This window comes from Nannospalax galili, unplaced genomic scaffold (genome assembly GCF_000622305.1).
Source record: "Nannospalax galili isolate Female #2095 unplaced genomic scaffold, S.galili_v1.0 scaffold109, whole genome shotgun sequence".
Taxonomy (NCBI): Eukaryota; Metazoa; Chordata; class Mammalia; order Rodentia; family Spalacidae; genus Nannospalax; species Nannospalax galili.
In genome coordinates this window covers 2,367,384-2,381,796 of record NW_008360315.1, presented here as the reverse complement: position 1 = coordinate 2,381,796, position 14,413 = coordinate 2,367,384, and the positions used below count along the sequence as shown (strand labels likewise).

Below are 14,413 nucleotides of genomic sequence, written 5' to 3'. Positions count from 1 at the left end.
TCATTTGCCTCGGGGAAATCCCTCATGGCAAATCAGAGTGTGTTTAGGTATAATTACAGCAATTCCAGAGCTCCACTTAAATACTGCATTCTTTTGACTGTTCGGAGTTACTTTATAAATATTACTGTAGCAAATACAATTATGCCTGAAACTCAATACAGCTTACTGTGTGGACCTAGCTACAAAACTGCTGCACTCATTGATGTGTTCCGATGATGTGTGGCAATAAAAATAGCTCTTCATGCTTAATTCTTTGTTGCTTAAGCCATCAAACAATAATATTTTTAGTATCTGCTAGAATAAGAATAAACTGCTAGGCATCTGATGGAGAAGCGAACTTTGTTCTATTGGTCATGTGTTCCAGTCATGAAGACTGACTCCATACATCCACATGTGGCCACAGCAACAAATCACTGATTTTGCAGTCTTCATTCAGAAAATATAAATAAGAATATCCTCTGAAATAAGGACTTTTTCCTAAGATGACAACATTTAATTAACTTGATTGCTAGAATTGGAAAAGTATTTCTAATAAGAGGAAAAGAAATGTAGGGGAAAGAATTACTGGGTAATACAGGACAGTCTTCTAAAAAGTAGGTAAAGGAGGCTAGGAGGCAGAAAAGAAAAAACAATAAAAGAAAAGAAAAATAGGGGAAAAAAACCCTCACATTTAAAGAAAACTGATTCTTCCTCTAGAAGTCAGAGTAACATCTTTCTTTAAAATCGTTTTTATCAGAGTAGAAATTAGTTCATTCCATTGTATTAGCATAGAAGGTTCTAACTGTACCTCTGCATGGACAGGGCAATACATTGTATAGTTGAGGAAATCTAAGGAGATGAAGCATGGAACTTTTCTGATTCTGTCTTGAACTCTGAACAAACACAGAGATTAACAATTTACTACATCATTATATGAATTTAATTATTGTGACAGAGTAATGCCACATTACAGTGGTACCTGAAAAAAGACAGGCTGACCCTTAGCATCTATTAAAAATAAGAGTGAATAGGTTAATGCTGTTGTAATGAAATGCTTCTTCTAATTAAAAAAATAATAATAATAAGAGTGAGCCCAATCTATTCTAAGAACTTATTCCTTCAGATTTCTCCCAGAACTGTCCTCTCCAAGAAAAGTCTTGCTCTCTCATTATTGAAACAGTACATCCAGCACAGCACCAGAACAGAAAAACGCCTTATCACAGGATTTACCCTTTCTGACCCCTACTGATGCAGACCAGCATAGGAAACTACAAACAGGTGTTCTAAATCTAATCTCACGCATTGTTTGCAACACAAATGGAAGTGTTCCCTGCTGATGCAGGGAGAAACACCCTCCTCTAGAAGGTTCTTAGTCTCATTCATAAAAGAATTTAAGAATGGGACCCTCCTGTTCCCTTTCCCATTGGATCTCAACACTGGTCTTTGTGGTCGTAAAGGAGGGAGGGCGTGCTGAAGCTGGCCTCACAGGCTTGTAGACTGGTTATAAGCATGTGGGCCAGATTCAAACAGGGCTGCGTTTATTTTTGGAAATGGGATGATCTAACCAGGCATGATGGTGCACACCTTTAATCCCAGTACAGGCCAGCTGGGGCTACAGGGAGACCCTGTCTCAAAACTACCAAAAAGGAATGGGATAATCTTAAGAATTAGAGGGAGATGAATGGAGAGCTCTGGGTAGTTGGTTGTAGCACTTGCTTGTCTTTTGTGCTTTTAGAGCTATGTAACCAGTAAAGGCGCACCATCCTTGACTACTCACCACCAGTTGGAAAAAGGTCATAAGGAGCAGACAAGGACAGCTTGGCTAATGTATGGTGCCTGTGCCTGTGGGTGGATTAATAAAGACTTCTTTTGAAAGTGTCTTCAAAAAAAAAAAAAAAAAAAAAAAAAAAATTTAAAAAAGGACATTAAAAAAAAAAAAAAAAAAAAAAAAAAAGAATTTAAGAATGGACCCAAATGGAAGCTTTAGGACAATTTTATTACAATTATAAAGAAAAATCCTCAGGGCAGGGGAACTGGTAATCTCAGCAGCTGCCTTGAGGAAGAGGAAGAAGGAGAGAAGGAAAAACACTATAAAGCCATGCAGGTTTAGAGTCTGCATGGAGGTCAGACACATGGTTGACTGGCAGCCACATGGCTGGGAGAAGGAAGCTTTAGAGAAAAAGTAAAGAAATGCAAGATGCTAGGGCAGTCCAAAGAGTCAAAAGAAAGCATGTTTAGAAAAGGGATATGAAGAAGAAAGGAGAGATTCTACTTTTCTGAATTCTTCTGCAGACTTACATGTCTGTGCCCAGGTCCAGAAGCACTGCACTAGGAGGTAGGATTCCAGGCAGGAAAAGTTCACTACCTCATTGACACACTATTCCACCCATCTATTTAGCATTACTTAAGATGAGCCTGCCTTCCTAGGGGTGGTCCTGTGACTGGATGATTGACAAGTGAAATTGGAAAGGTGGGTCTTCCAACAGATAGACTGGAGATTTTATAATCTTGACCAGTTAACCTATTTGCTACTCTCACATCACTTCCAATGATATTTACAGAGTTTTTGTACTTGATTATTTTTACAACATACACACTTACATACACTGTTCTGGGTCTAAGGCAAGAAGATTCATGAGGGATTAAAGCTATATATTTAGGTTACAAGAGGCACCCAAAGCCTAGTAACTTGTTTATATCATTAACAAGCTAGGATAGTCTTAAATGACATCAAAGCACAAGATTAATTTTGTTTACAAGGTTAAGTAAGACTCCATTTGTAACAGAAGGCATTCCCCCAAAAGATAATCCCCATAGATTATGGTGGAGGGACCAATATGGACCACTCTTTCTAGAAGGATAATTGTGAAGAGGTATTATTCAAAAATAAGATTCATTCAATGTCAGTTCGTAGGTAAATGTAAACATTTTCATTTACAGGCTTTGTTATTCTGTAAGGAGGACACCTAGACAGTTAACACCGGAAATATAGGGTAGCATTCTGGCTCCCTTGGATACAACTGTGCAGTCAGGTTGGAGAATCAAGCCTACCACTAACTTGTAGGAAGTTTTTATGAAGTCCTTATTGTTATTCTAAAGCCACAATTTAAAATAATTTCTCTTTCTCTTTTTTAAATTTATTTCTATTTTATGTGTATGAATGTTTTCCATGCTTATAAGTCTACCACATGCAATTCAGGTAAAGACCATAAGAGAGCATTGGATCCCCTGGAACTGGAGTTACTGATGATTGTTAGCCACCATGCAGGTGCTGGGAATTCAACCCAGGTCCTCTGCAAGAAAAGCCAGTGCTCTTAACCACTGAGCCATCTCTTCTGTCCCCCTCTTTATTTTTCTTATGGAGCTACTGAAGATAAATTCTTAGTTCCAGTCATTCTCCCAGCAGTCTAAATGGATATAATAGAATATAATGGATTTAATATAATAGTAATAGCCAACATTTTTGGGTGCTTACATGTGCTAGACACTCTTCTAAGTACTTCAGGTTTATAAGCTCACTAATTTTTATGACATAGACACTACCAAGTTTCTTGGAGTCTAAGATACATATTTTGCTACAGTTAACAAGTCTTATTACTAAAATTAATCTTAAAGAAGGGAACATTTTATGAATACTGTCAAACAACAGTCATGATGTGGCTTCCATAGCTTGTACACACATAAGTTTGGTCAGAACTGGTTTTTCAGTTTCTTGCCTGCTGTAGTTTAGATCTAAATTGTTCCCCCAAAGGTTCACAGGTCAAAGGCTTGTATGTCAGTCCATGGAGGTGTTGTTGAGGTAGTTGAACCTTGAAGAGGTAAGACCTAGTTAAGTCACTAGAGATGTACCCTTGAAGGAAATATTGGGACCTTTGCCCCTTCTGTCTTTGCTTCCTGGCTACCATGAGTTGGGCAGATTCCTCTGCCATGTGCTTCCTTGATTGTGCTACCTCCTGACAGACCTGAAGGCAAGAGAGCCACAAAACCATGGACTGAAATCTCAGAAACCATGAGCCAAAAAAACTTTCCTCCTTTAAAGTTTATCTCAAATATTTTGTCACAACATTAGAAAGCTGAGTAGTACAACATCACAAGCAACCTTTCTTTTCTTTCTTAATGGCTCATAAAATAATGGCATCTTATAGTGTTTATCCATGTTAGATTTAATAAACTACAAATTTGCTATCTCCATGTTAAAAATAAAGAAACAGGACAGGGATTTTTAGGAAATTTTCTCAATTGTCCGGTTTGGGATGGGGTGAGAAACTGCCCAACAAAACAGAGTATGATCTACAAAGCTTCTTAGAGATTGGTTTCTTAACAGAGTTTGGGTAAGCTCCAGCTTACATTAGAAACATCTCACATAAGTGTTGTCCATTGTTTCTCTAAAAGCAAATAGCTATCAATAGCTCCCCTCCATTACCCCAGATAGTGTTAAGAAAACCCAGAAAAGAAAAGAGTTATTATCAATGATTTTCATGGTCTTGAGAAAATTTTATACTGTGTACATTCCTAGCCTGCTTAGTGGCATTGACATGAGGGAGAGTCAACCTCTTTACCAGTAGAATTACCACCAGTGATGCAGCTTGGGAAGGCAGAGCAATATAACTTTCGCTGGCAAAACCGTGTAGTTGGATCTCTTATTCTTGCATAAACAGAACAATACTGCCAAGCAGAACATAACAAATATTATTTATAATCCAGCATGGTACTATTTAATTTGTATGTTTAGTTGCCAGTGTTTTAATTAAGGATGCATTGGCATATGTTGGCCAGAATCCTGAGACATGGATTTAATTATTCTGTGTGCCAAGAACAAGGACAAATTACTGCCTAGATGGAACAAAGAGGGAGAGGCCTGGGCAACACCAAGAGCATTTAATACAATTGATTATTGATATTTTTTGCTACAAAAGGTCACTGTAAAAACCCAACACAATTAGACAAAACAAAACATTTTAATTTTGAACAAGCACCTATTTAGAAGGAAGCATTAAGATTAAAGAAACCATATTAGCTTTTGGAGTATGGGTGAGTACTGTTGTCACATTAAAAGTCTCTGAACACATCAGGGCAACAGATACTCCTCAAGCTAGAGTAAAAGTCATCAGGGCCATGTGCCAGGAGGAATGCAGTGCTCAGATAGGCAAGAGGGTTCGCTAGAAAATGCTGTGATGCCCCTTCTGAGGCAGTTTTGTTTACTGGAAATACGTGCTACTTATTTGTACATAGTCAGCTCCATAATTTTCCCATCCAATATTTGGGGGAAATTTTTAATTAAAGTAGATTGACGTGTATGTCACAAGTGACTCATTTGTTTCACTGTTCATTAATGGAACATGTATATGTGCCACCTCAAATTAGAAATGCCATCAATCTTACTAATTATAGGAAAACAATAGTTTAAACAGCAAATAATCCACAGAAAACAACCAGTGGCTTCACTCTAGTGAGAGAGCTGTTGTGTTTGGATTGTATTTTTTTCCTATTCCTAATGGGCCATTACAAGAAAAATAATGCATCTATTAACAAGGTGTGTCTGTCTTACTCCAAATCAAAGCAACTTTATGACCACTGTATAATCTAAAATATATACCTGCAATATTTACATTGCCAATTAATTTTTTTTCATACATCCCAAGTCCCTTTCTTCTACAAGCCTTAAAATGTGAGCATTGATTCATCTGGTGTACAATGGCTTTAGTTCTTTGGAATTTGAAGGTGTGTCTTCTAACATGACCTAAGAGCAACTTTCTGCCTTTTAACTGCACACACACACACATACACACACACACACACACACACACACACACACACACACACACACCTCAGGTGTCAGGAAACCATGTTTTTCAGAACACAAGGCTAGCCCTTAACTACCTGCAATTCAGAATGTACTCTGTGGCCTTGGCAGCTTTGCGCCTCTACATGGGGTCTTCCTCAAGTTCTCAACTGTCACACATGTGTTTCTTCTCTTCTTTTGATGGTTTTCTGGCTTTCGGATTTCGACAAATCAGAAAAAGATCAAACCCAGCCAAAACCTGCCTTTCATTACAGTTTGCTCTGGTTGAAATGCTAAATTTTCTCACATTCATGGAATTAGAATAGACTATGATATAAACTGAAAGTTGGGTTTATCTTCTCTCTCCCTCATATTGGCATCATAAAACAGCCCTAGTCCTCTCTTGAGGCTTAGCTATATTTTGTCTTCTTGCCTCACTTCATTCCAGACCTGCTTACCTTCACGTAGATTTATAGGAACATGTGATTTGGTTTTCCTTTTAGCATTCCAGGTAACATATACCTGCACTAACCACCTGTGCTTAATGTCCATGGAATGGTGAAAGGCGTTAGAAATCACCCAAGGATCCTGGCACTGGACTATCTTCAGGGGCCTCCCCGCATGGGTGTACTTAATCGGCCAGACAATGTAAATGGATCAATCGTAGATTATGAGAGCAGTAAGGGAGCTGCAAGTCAGGAGTTATGCAACCCCAGAGAGGGCAATGAAGGATCCAAGGAAGGATTCAGAGACAAGGTGGAAGATTAGAAGCAGATGGCACAAAGAAGAGTTCCAAGAAGAAATGAAAAAAGGCAGAGTTGCAGACATTGAATGCTAGAGACCACGATGACATCTCTATCCCAAATGTTTCCAGATCAAACATGCAGGGAAGGGATATTAATATGCAAGAGTCCTGGCATCGGTCTCAGCTGTTCCTCAGCAAAGGGTTGTGTGGTCATGATAGCATTTAACATTAGTGTGATAGCATTCCTTCTGAGGGGACGTGAGTCATTCTTGAAAAGATGCTAATAGGATTAGAATAATGAGCAATGAGATTGCTTCCTCATGACTCTGAGAATACTAATGGTATTTTACTCTGAGTAATATGCAGTATTATAGGAGTAATCTGCTCTGAGTAAATAGATTATTTACAGAAGAAAATGAAGACACTACCTCTTTGTATCTCTTTCCATATGCCTTTGTAAAGCCTCTTGAAAGGGATCAGAAAAGAAATTTAACAACATCCCTTTGGTTCAAGTAACCCCAACATTGTTTTAAGATTATTAAATTCAAATTCAGACATGTGTCACTTAATAATGGGGAGACTCTCTAAAAAACACATTGTTACATGATTTTGTCATTATGTAAGCATCTTAGTGTGTGCTTGCAAAACCTAGATGTTATAGATCAATCATTTGATGTGGCCCTGTTCTGTATAGTCTGGAAAATGGTCTATGGTAGCTTTTTTTTTGGAGTGGGAAGAGGTTTGAATGAGCAGTCTATTAAGTATATAACAAGGCAAAGTAAAAACATAAATAACAAGAGTTATATAGGTAGGTGGGTGGATGGGCAGTAGATGATAAAGATGCTAAAAACCCCCTCCCTAGAGGTACTCTAGCTATTTGGACTTTGGTGCGGACCTGTTTAGCAGACGAAACAGGGAAGTATGAGGCAGATATATCACGAGCCCCTGGACTGGAAAATAATTCAGAGGTTAAAAGAATCTGTGGCTACTTATGGGATACCAGCAGCTTATACTATAACTCAGGTGCTATGACTCCTTTTGATTGGCAAAATCTTTGTAGGGCTGTTCTTTCAGGGGGCGATTATTTGAATTGGAAATCTGCTTATTGACATTGATAGATAGATGGTAAGTAGATAGATAATAGATGATAATAGATAATAGATGATAGAAGATATGATAGATAATAGATAGATAGATAGATAGATAGATAGAGATAGATAGATGATAGATGATAGATAGATAGATAGATAGATAGATAGATAGATAGATAGATAGATGATAGAAGATAGAAGATAAATAGATAGATAGATGATAGATAGATAGATAGATAGATAGATAGATGATAGAAAAACATCATCAAATCAGGTCCTCAAAACATCCAGCAGAAACCCACTGAGGAAGCCCCTTTTAAGACAGTCAGCTGGAGCTCCCAATAGAGAGAATCTCAGGCTAGTTGTTTATTATCATTATCAAGTATTAGGTACATAAGTAATTGCATGTGATGAGCTCTACTTGATGTGACTGGCAGATCAGTAGTTTGTTTACACAGCATCATCACAAGCATTACCTCCAATGTACTGTACTACATTATGACAACTTCAGTGTTACTGGACCACAGAAATTTTGTAGCTCTATTATATGCAATCTGTTGTGAATGAAAAGTTGTCAAGTAATGCATTACTGTGCATGGTGGCTCATGCCAGTAATCCTAGCACTTAGGATTCTAAGGCAGGAAGATTGCATAAATTGGAGGTCATGGACCTCATACTGAGTTCTAGGTCCACCAAAACAAACAAGTCAATTGATCCATCAATCATCAATCAATATAAGGATCCATGCCTTTGCTCTGACCACATTTGCCCCTTGATACTCTGATTGGCTTCCCTAGATTCCTGCAGAACTGTCTCCTACTCTTTTGCTTAGAAGCTCCTCTGTCCAGACACAGACATCTGCAGGCTTGCTATTGGGCTGAGCCTGGTAGATCTTGAGCATACTAGAGGGGAGGAGAGGAACTGCAGGTATTTAGTATCCCATCTTCCTCTATCTTCTTGACCCTTTTAACCAAAGGAATATCTCCACTAGACATGATATTCTTCTCTGTTCAGGACATGGCACTCATTCTTGATCCCATTAGGGCTAGGGGTGGTAACAACTTTCCCTAAGCTCCAAAGTAGTCCCTAATTTCTTGTAACTCCCTAACATCCCAATATCTTTAGAGTCAGTCCTTTCATGAAACCCTCCTTTGTTATCTGAATTTCAGTGCCCTCTATGTCTAGCTGGGAGCACAGCTGCATCCTTCTGATTGCCAATCTTGGGAGATGTTCCTTCATTCTTAAAGTCCAGACATGTGGCATAATCTGAAATGCTTCTTTTGGAAATTACTGAAGCAAATTCTAAATTGCTCATTATCAAGTTGCCTGGCTGAAAAACCATGTTTTTCTTTACTTCTAACTGTTGGCCAGTAGGCCTTTTAAGTAAACTTCAATTCCACTACTATTCATTGATTAAAAAAAGAATCATATTTCTGCTAAAGATTCCAAAAGAAATTTGACATCATTCATGGAATGGCCTTGTTTTGGCCCTTCTAGAATCTTCTGCCAATGAGGAATAGGACGAACAACCCTGAGTTGGGTATTCGCAGCCTGGCATTTTTATGAAGGACTTTGTTTGTTCTTTCAATTTTCTCAGGAGTTCTAGAGAGCAGGCTGTTATTTCTGTCTCATTACTTTACAGATGAAGAATCAAAGAGATGATTTCCATAGTCCATACCCATGGTTAATAGTATATCTGGAATTATTGACACCAAAACTTCATTCCTTGTTTAAATTGGAATCAGTGATGTATGCATTTGAAGTGATGCCTTTGTCATTGAATGGTCCCTAGCAAAGCAATTTAAAATGTATGTGTTTAAAGCAATTTACTACTTCTGACACTTGTCTCTCTGAAGACTATCCACCATAGGCACACTCATACAGCTTCTTCTCCTGTCCATTAGTCTAGATAGAGAAAGCCCTAACGAGAACAATGAATAGAGGGTACTGTGGAGTGGGAGTGAGAGGTGTAACACAACAGCATCATAATTGGAATTAGGTGTCAAAAGGGAAGGTAGGAAGACAAGTCCAGACCAACAGAAAGGAGGAAGTTCTTGGCATAAATCCAGTGTACGATTAAAGATCGCGTTCTGCCCTTCAAAACTTGACTCCCTTCTTCAATGATGTGACTTGCAGGATAGTTAAAGTTCAGGTTCTGGAGCCAGAGGAACAAAGAGAGCAATATATCTTTTAAGTGCACAATTACATTACAGAGTTAAGAAAGGTATAGACTGTATGCATTTCCATGAGAAGAGGGAAGCCTTTAAGTTTTTGCCTCAAAAAACTCAAACTGGTAAATCACCATGTTTAGTCTCTGTTTGTTTGATTTAATCCAAGAATAATCATTTAATATTCAAATTTTTGAAATGGTTCATTTTCAAAAACTGCCTAAGATCTTATTCAACCATGGTTCCACTAGCGGGACAGCGTTAGGTAGTCACAAAGTCAAGTAAAACTGGTGCCATTTTAAATCAAGTAGTTGCATACAGAACTAGTGAGAACTGACATTTTTTTGTTTTTCAAAATAAGCAATAAGTTAAAATGAAAATGGATGTTTAAAGGAGCCATTGCTGAAGTTGAAATAAAACATATTTCTTCTGCCAAATCATTGACTCAAATATTTATTTTCATTTTGAGCATACCTGGTGCCCATGTAATGTGTCGAAACTGCAAACTAGTGTCATACTTCTCCACTAGGTCTCCCATCGTGCCATCTTAACCATGCTTATTCTATCATTGCTGTGACACTAAAGTTCTGTGTGCAAACAATTACATATTGTAAAGACCTGAGAGGCTGGAGAGACAGTTCAACAGTTAAGAGCATTTGTTGTGCGATCATGAAGGCTAGAGTTTGGTTCCCAGGCCCAATGTAACAAGCCAGCTCCAATGGGGTGAAAATAGGGGGATTGCTGGGGTTTCCTGGCTTTCAGCCTAGATGAGAAAATGCAAGACCTGCATTCAGGAAGAGACTTTGCCTCAGAGGAATAGGTGGGGAATGGAAAGTGAGAGTGGAGGGTGGAGAACACCTAACAACCTCTTCTGGCCTCCGTGGTTGTGCAAAAACAAGCGTGCTTATACACACACATGCATACACTCACACAAACATAAACACATAAATAACTCTTTTTAAAAGCATTAGAAGAAACCTTTGATGATAATTTAGTTTCCAGAATTGGAATGCATAAGCAATTTGACAGTAATAGGGTAAATATAGCTAACTCTATTTTATCTATTATGACTGGAAAGCTAGGAAGAAGCTGACTGAGAGACGAGACTGGAAGACTAATATTTTAACCAATAATCTAAACCTTTCCAATAAACAAACTATTCCTTTGCATGCAGTGCTCTAGACCTATCCATGCATATTTTTGCCAGTTGCATAATTTTCAGATTTGTTGTTCATGTGATGAGTATTTCTAGAACATTCCCTGAAGGTAAAGCTCTGTTGGGCACTGGTGGGTACAAAGATTTTTGTCCAACCTTTCATGAGCCTAGGAATGTGGGAGAGAGACCATAACAGAAATAATTATAACTAGAAGTTCCCTTTTCTCCAGATGCAGATGCATTTCTCTCCTGCCCTGGCTGGTTTTATGATCTATGAAGTTCAAAGTGTTTCTTCCACATCCTTCCTCCTCTCTTGGGCTCCTGTTTCTACACATGCCACTTCTGCAACTGTATTGAGTGGACTTAGATGCAAACAGTCAGCATCTCTTTTAATTCCACATTTAAATTCTTTTACTCACATTTATGAGCCCAATGAACTTCACAGAAGAGAGTGGAAAAGACAGATGAAGGCTTCCCATGACAAGAATGCACACAGCATATTATAAATGAACTATAAAGGGCAGATAATCTGGGAGGTTAGATGTCACTTTCAGACATTGTGTCACATATAACAATCAGTGATCACCATGCCAGGTAGGATCTCACCACATTAACCTTGCTCTCATCTGCTCTTACCTCTCCTCCCAACATCCCCTGCTTCTCAATGCTCATCTTCTTTCTGGTTTGCAATACAGGTTCAGAATTCTTTTCCCCCTGATTAACAGATGATGGGTCCCTTTTCTGGAGTCTTGGTACCACTTGACCCTAGATATTTCCAGTAGAGAATTTTCCTAGAAGAACTTCTTATGCAAACTACCATCATATTTAAAAATATTTTCTCTCTTGTCACACAACCCTAACTCAAGGCATGAACTTAAAAATTCTCAGAAAGTAGTGTTATAATATTATTAAAGATTGCTTATATAATAAGAGTAATTTATTATACATATGGATCTGTTTGATTATGGAACTATCTGATGAATTGTTTTCTTCAAGTGTTTGTCAGAATGTTAAAAATAAGATCATTTTAGAGAAATAAAAAAGTTGCCTTAAAAGACTAGCTGTAATTTTTGAACTGATAATGAATTTGGAACAGATGACCAGGCCCAGAACCTTATGATTATTTTGCTCAGATGAATTACAGGGCTAATGGTGTCTTCGAATTTGGGAGAGAATGGCCAGGTATAGTTAGAATTTATCAGCATTAAAGAACCAAAGTCCTGAGCTGGAGCAATGCTGAAAAGTCACTTCAGATAAATGCAGGTCAGGGCACGGACCTGGGTGACACCACTGAATGTCTTTTGTCTGAGTGGATGTCAGCCTAGGAAACTCATGATCAATAATGAAACACAAATGTCAGGCTACACTTCAGGGAGACTTAATTAAAAATTATAAAAGCTGACAGAAAAAGCCTCCCTCACCTCTGTGGAAACACAAAATATTTTATGTAGATTCAAAAGCTGTCTTCAGAAGATGTTGGACACACCAGAAACAGCTGCCTTGTTGAGGACACGCCCAACACCCTATTATCCCTGGAGTAAATCCTTTCCTTCCTTGGCAATTTTGAGTTTAGGTTTCATGGGGTCTCTCATTTTGCTCATGAGCTTCACTGTCAGGACAAAGACCCCACAGGGAAATGTGATCTTTACTACCGCCAAAGAGACAGAACGTATTACTTTTACTAGTCGCTATGGGTCTTCATTTATAAACATGATTAAACCACCCAAGATCAAGAAATTATAGGAAAATACAAGGCTGGAGTTCAACAGCTAAGAACACTTGCTGTTCTTCCAGAGGACCAGGGTTCAATTCCCAGCACCCACAAGGCAACTAACAGCAGTCTGCAACTTCAGTTCCAGGGGATCAACACCCTCTTCTGACCTCTGTGAGGCATCACATGACATGGGTGTACTTATATACACACAGGCAATACACTCATCCACATAAAATAAGAATAACAAATAAAATATTTTAAAAAATAAATTATAGGAAAATAAACAACATGGGAGAACATCACATCTCCATCTGCATCAACATGAACAGACAGGAAAAGTTCGAAGAGCAGACTAAGATACTTCAAGAAAAAAATTAAAAGAAAAGTCTTAAAAAAAATCTGAATTAACACCAGGAAAAGACCAGCACTAATTTAACATGAAAATGTATGATTTGATGGGGGTAATAGGTCATAAAGAAATCTAGGACAGAGACTGGAGAGATGGCTCAGCAGTTAAAAGTATTAGCTGCTCTTGCAGAGGAACCAGGTTTGGATCCCAGCACCCACAGGGAGACTAACAACCATCTGTAACTCCAGTTGATACGCTCTTCTGCTTGTAAAAGACCAGACATGGACATGGTCAAGTATGTACCTACTGATACACGTAAAATACTGATACACATAAAATAAAAGTAAATAAATAAAATTTTAAATTAAAAAAATTTAGGACATAATTACAAAAAATTTCAGGGCTGGGCAATGGCTCAGCTGGTGAGAGAGCTTGTAGATAAACCTGTAGCCCTAGTTCTGGGAGAGGGTAGAGACAGGAGGAATGCTGGGGCTTGCTGGCAGCCTAGGCAAAAAATAAATAAATAAAATGATGAGATTCAGTTTCAGTGAGAGACCCTCTCTTAGAGCAGGATACCTGATGTTCTCCTCTGATTTCTACACAGACACAAATTAAAAATTAAAAAGCCTCAGAGGATAGTCTGAAAATTTCAAAGAATAGGTCTATCTCATATGGGATGGTGTGTTATAAAGTTTCTTAGAACACTGATCACAAAGGAAAAGATGCTAATGCAAGATAAACAAGAGTGGGAGATTCGTGAGGTCAAGGTCCAGCCAACAGAGTTCCATAAGGAAAAGGCAGAGCTGTGATGGAAGGGAAGCTCTTGTATATTAAAGGAAATTAGGCTTTGCTGTGGAACTTCTGGAGTCTTCAGGTAAGAAAACATATCCATCAAGTGCTGCACAGGATGGATGTTAAAAGACTTACAGAGCTCTTGATGAATTCTCCAGATGAAGAGATAACTCCAAAACTCTGAAGACACAATGGCTTCCATGTGGGGTTAGCAAAGGATGGAGGTGAGGTTTGGAGAGTTGTATGTGCAGGGTTATATGGCATTGTGGATATCACAAAGTGTTTGTGGGCTTTAATGGTGGAGAGTGTTAAAGATCCTGCAGTACGGGAGACAGCACAGTAACAGTCACACCACTGGAACTGGAATACCAATCATCCTTTACTGAAAAGCTCAGCAAGTTTAGGTAAATAAAGGAAATAATAGTCACCTCTTCAAATAATTCCTTATAATCTCTATATCCTAAACTCTATGAAACAAAAGTTCCAAATTCTTAGGCATTAATTTTTGAAATGAAAGAAGGTAGACACAGGAATGACAAGTCTCCAAACGCCGGTCTTACAGTAGGTAACAGCAAAAGCAGGGATTAGGGGACAATGCAGGCTGTGTTCTTTATATATAAAAATACAACTACCACAT

General features: G+C 38.3%; 1 non-coding gene across 1 annotated transcript; it reads left to right on the top strand.

The window, feature by feature from the left end:
* The first annotated feature begins 1,381 nt into the window (after positions 1-1,381).
* Positions 1,382-1,511, top strand: LOC115068724. The gene has a single exon (XR_003848069.1). It is a non-coding gene; the product is annotated as a small nucleolar RNA SNORA61 (small nucleolar RNA).
* The last annotated feature ends 12,902 nt before the right edge of the window (positions 1,512-14,413 follow it).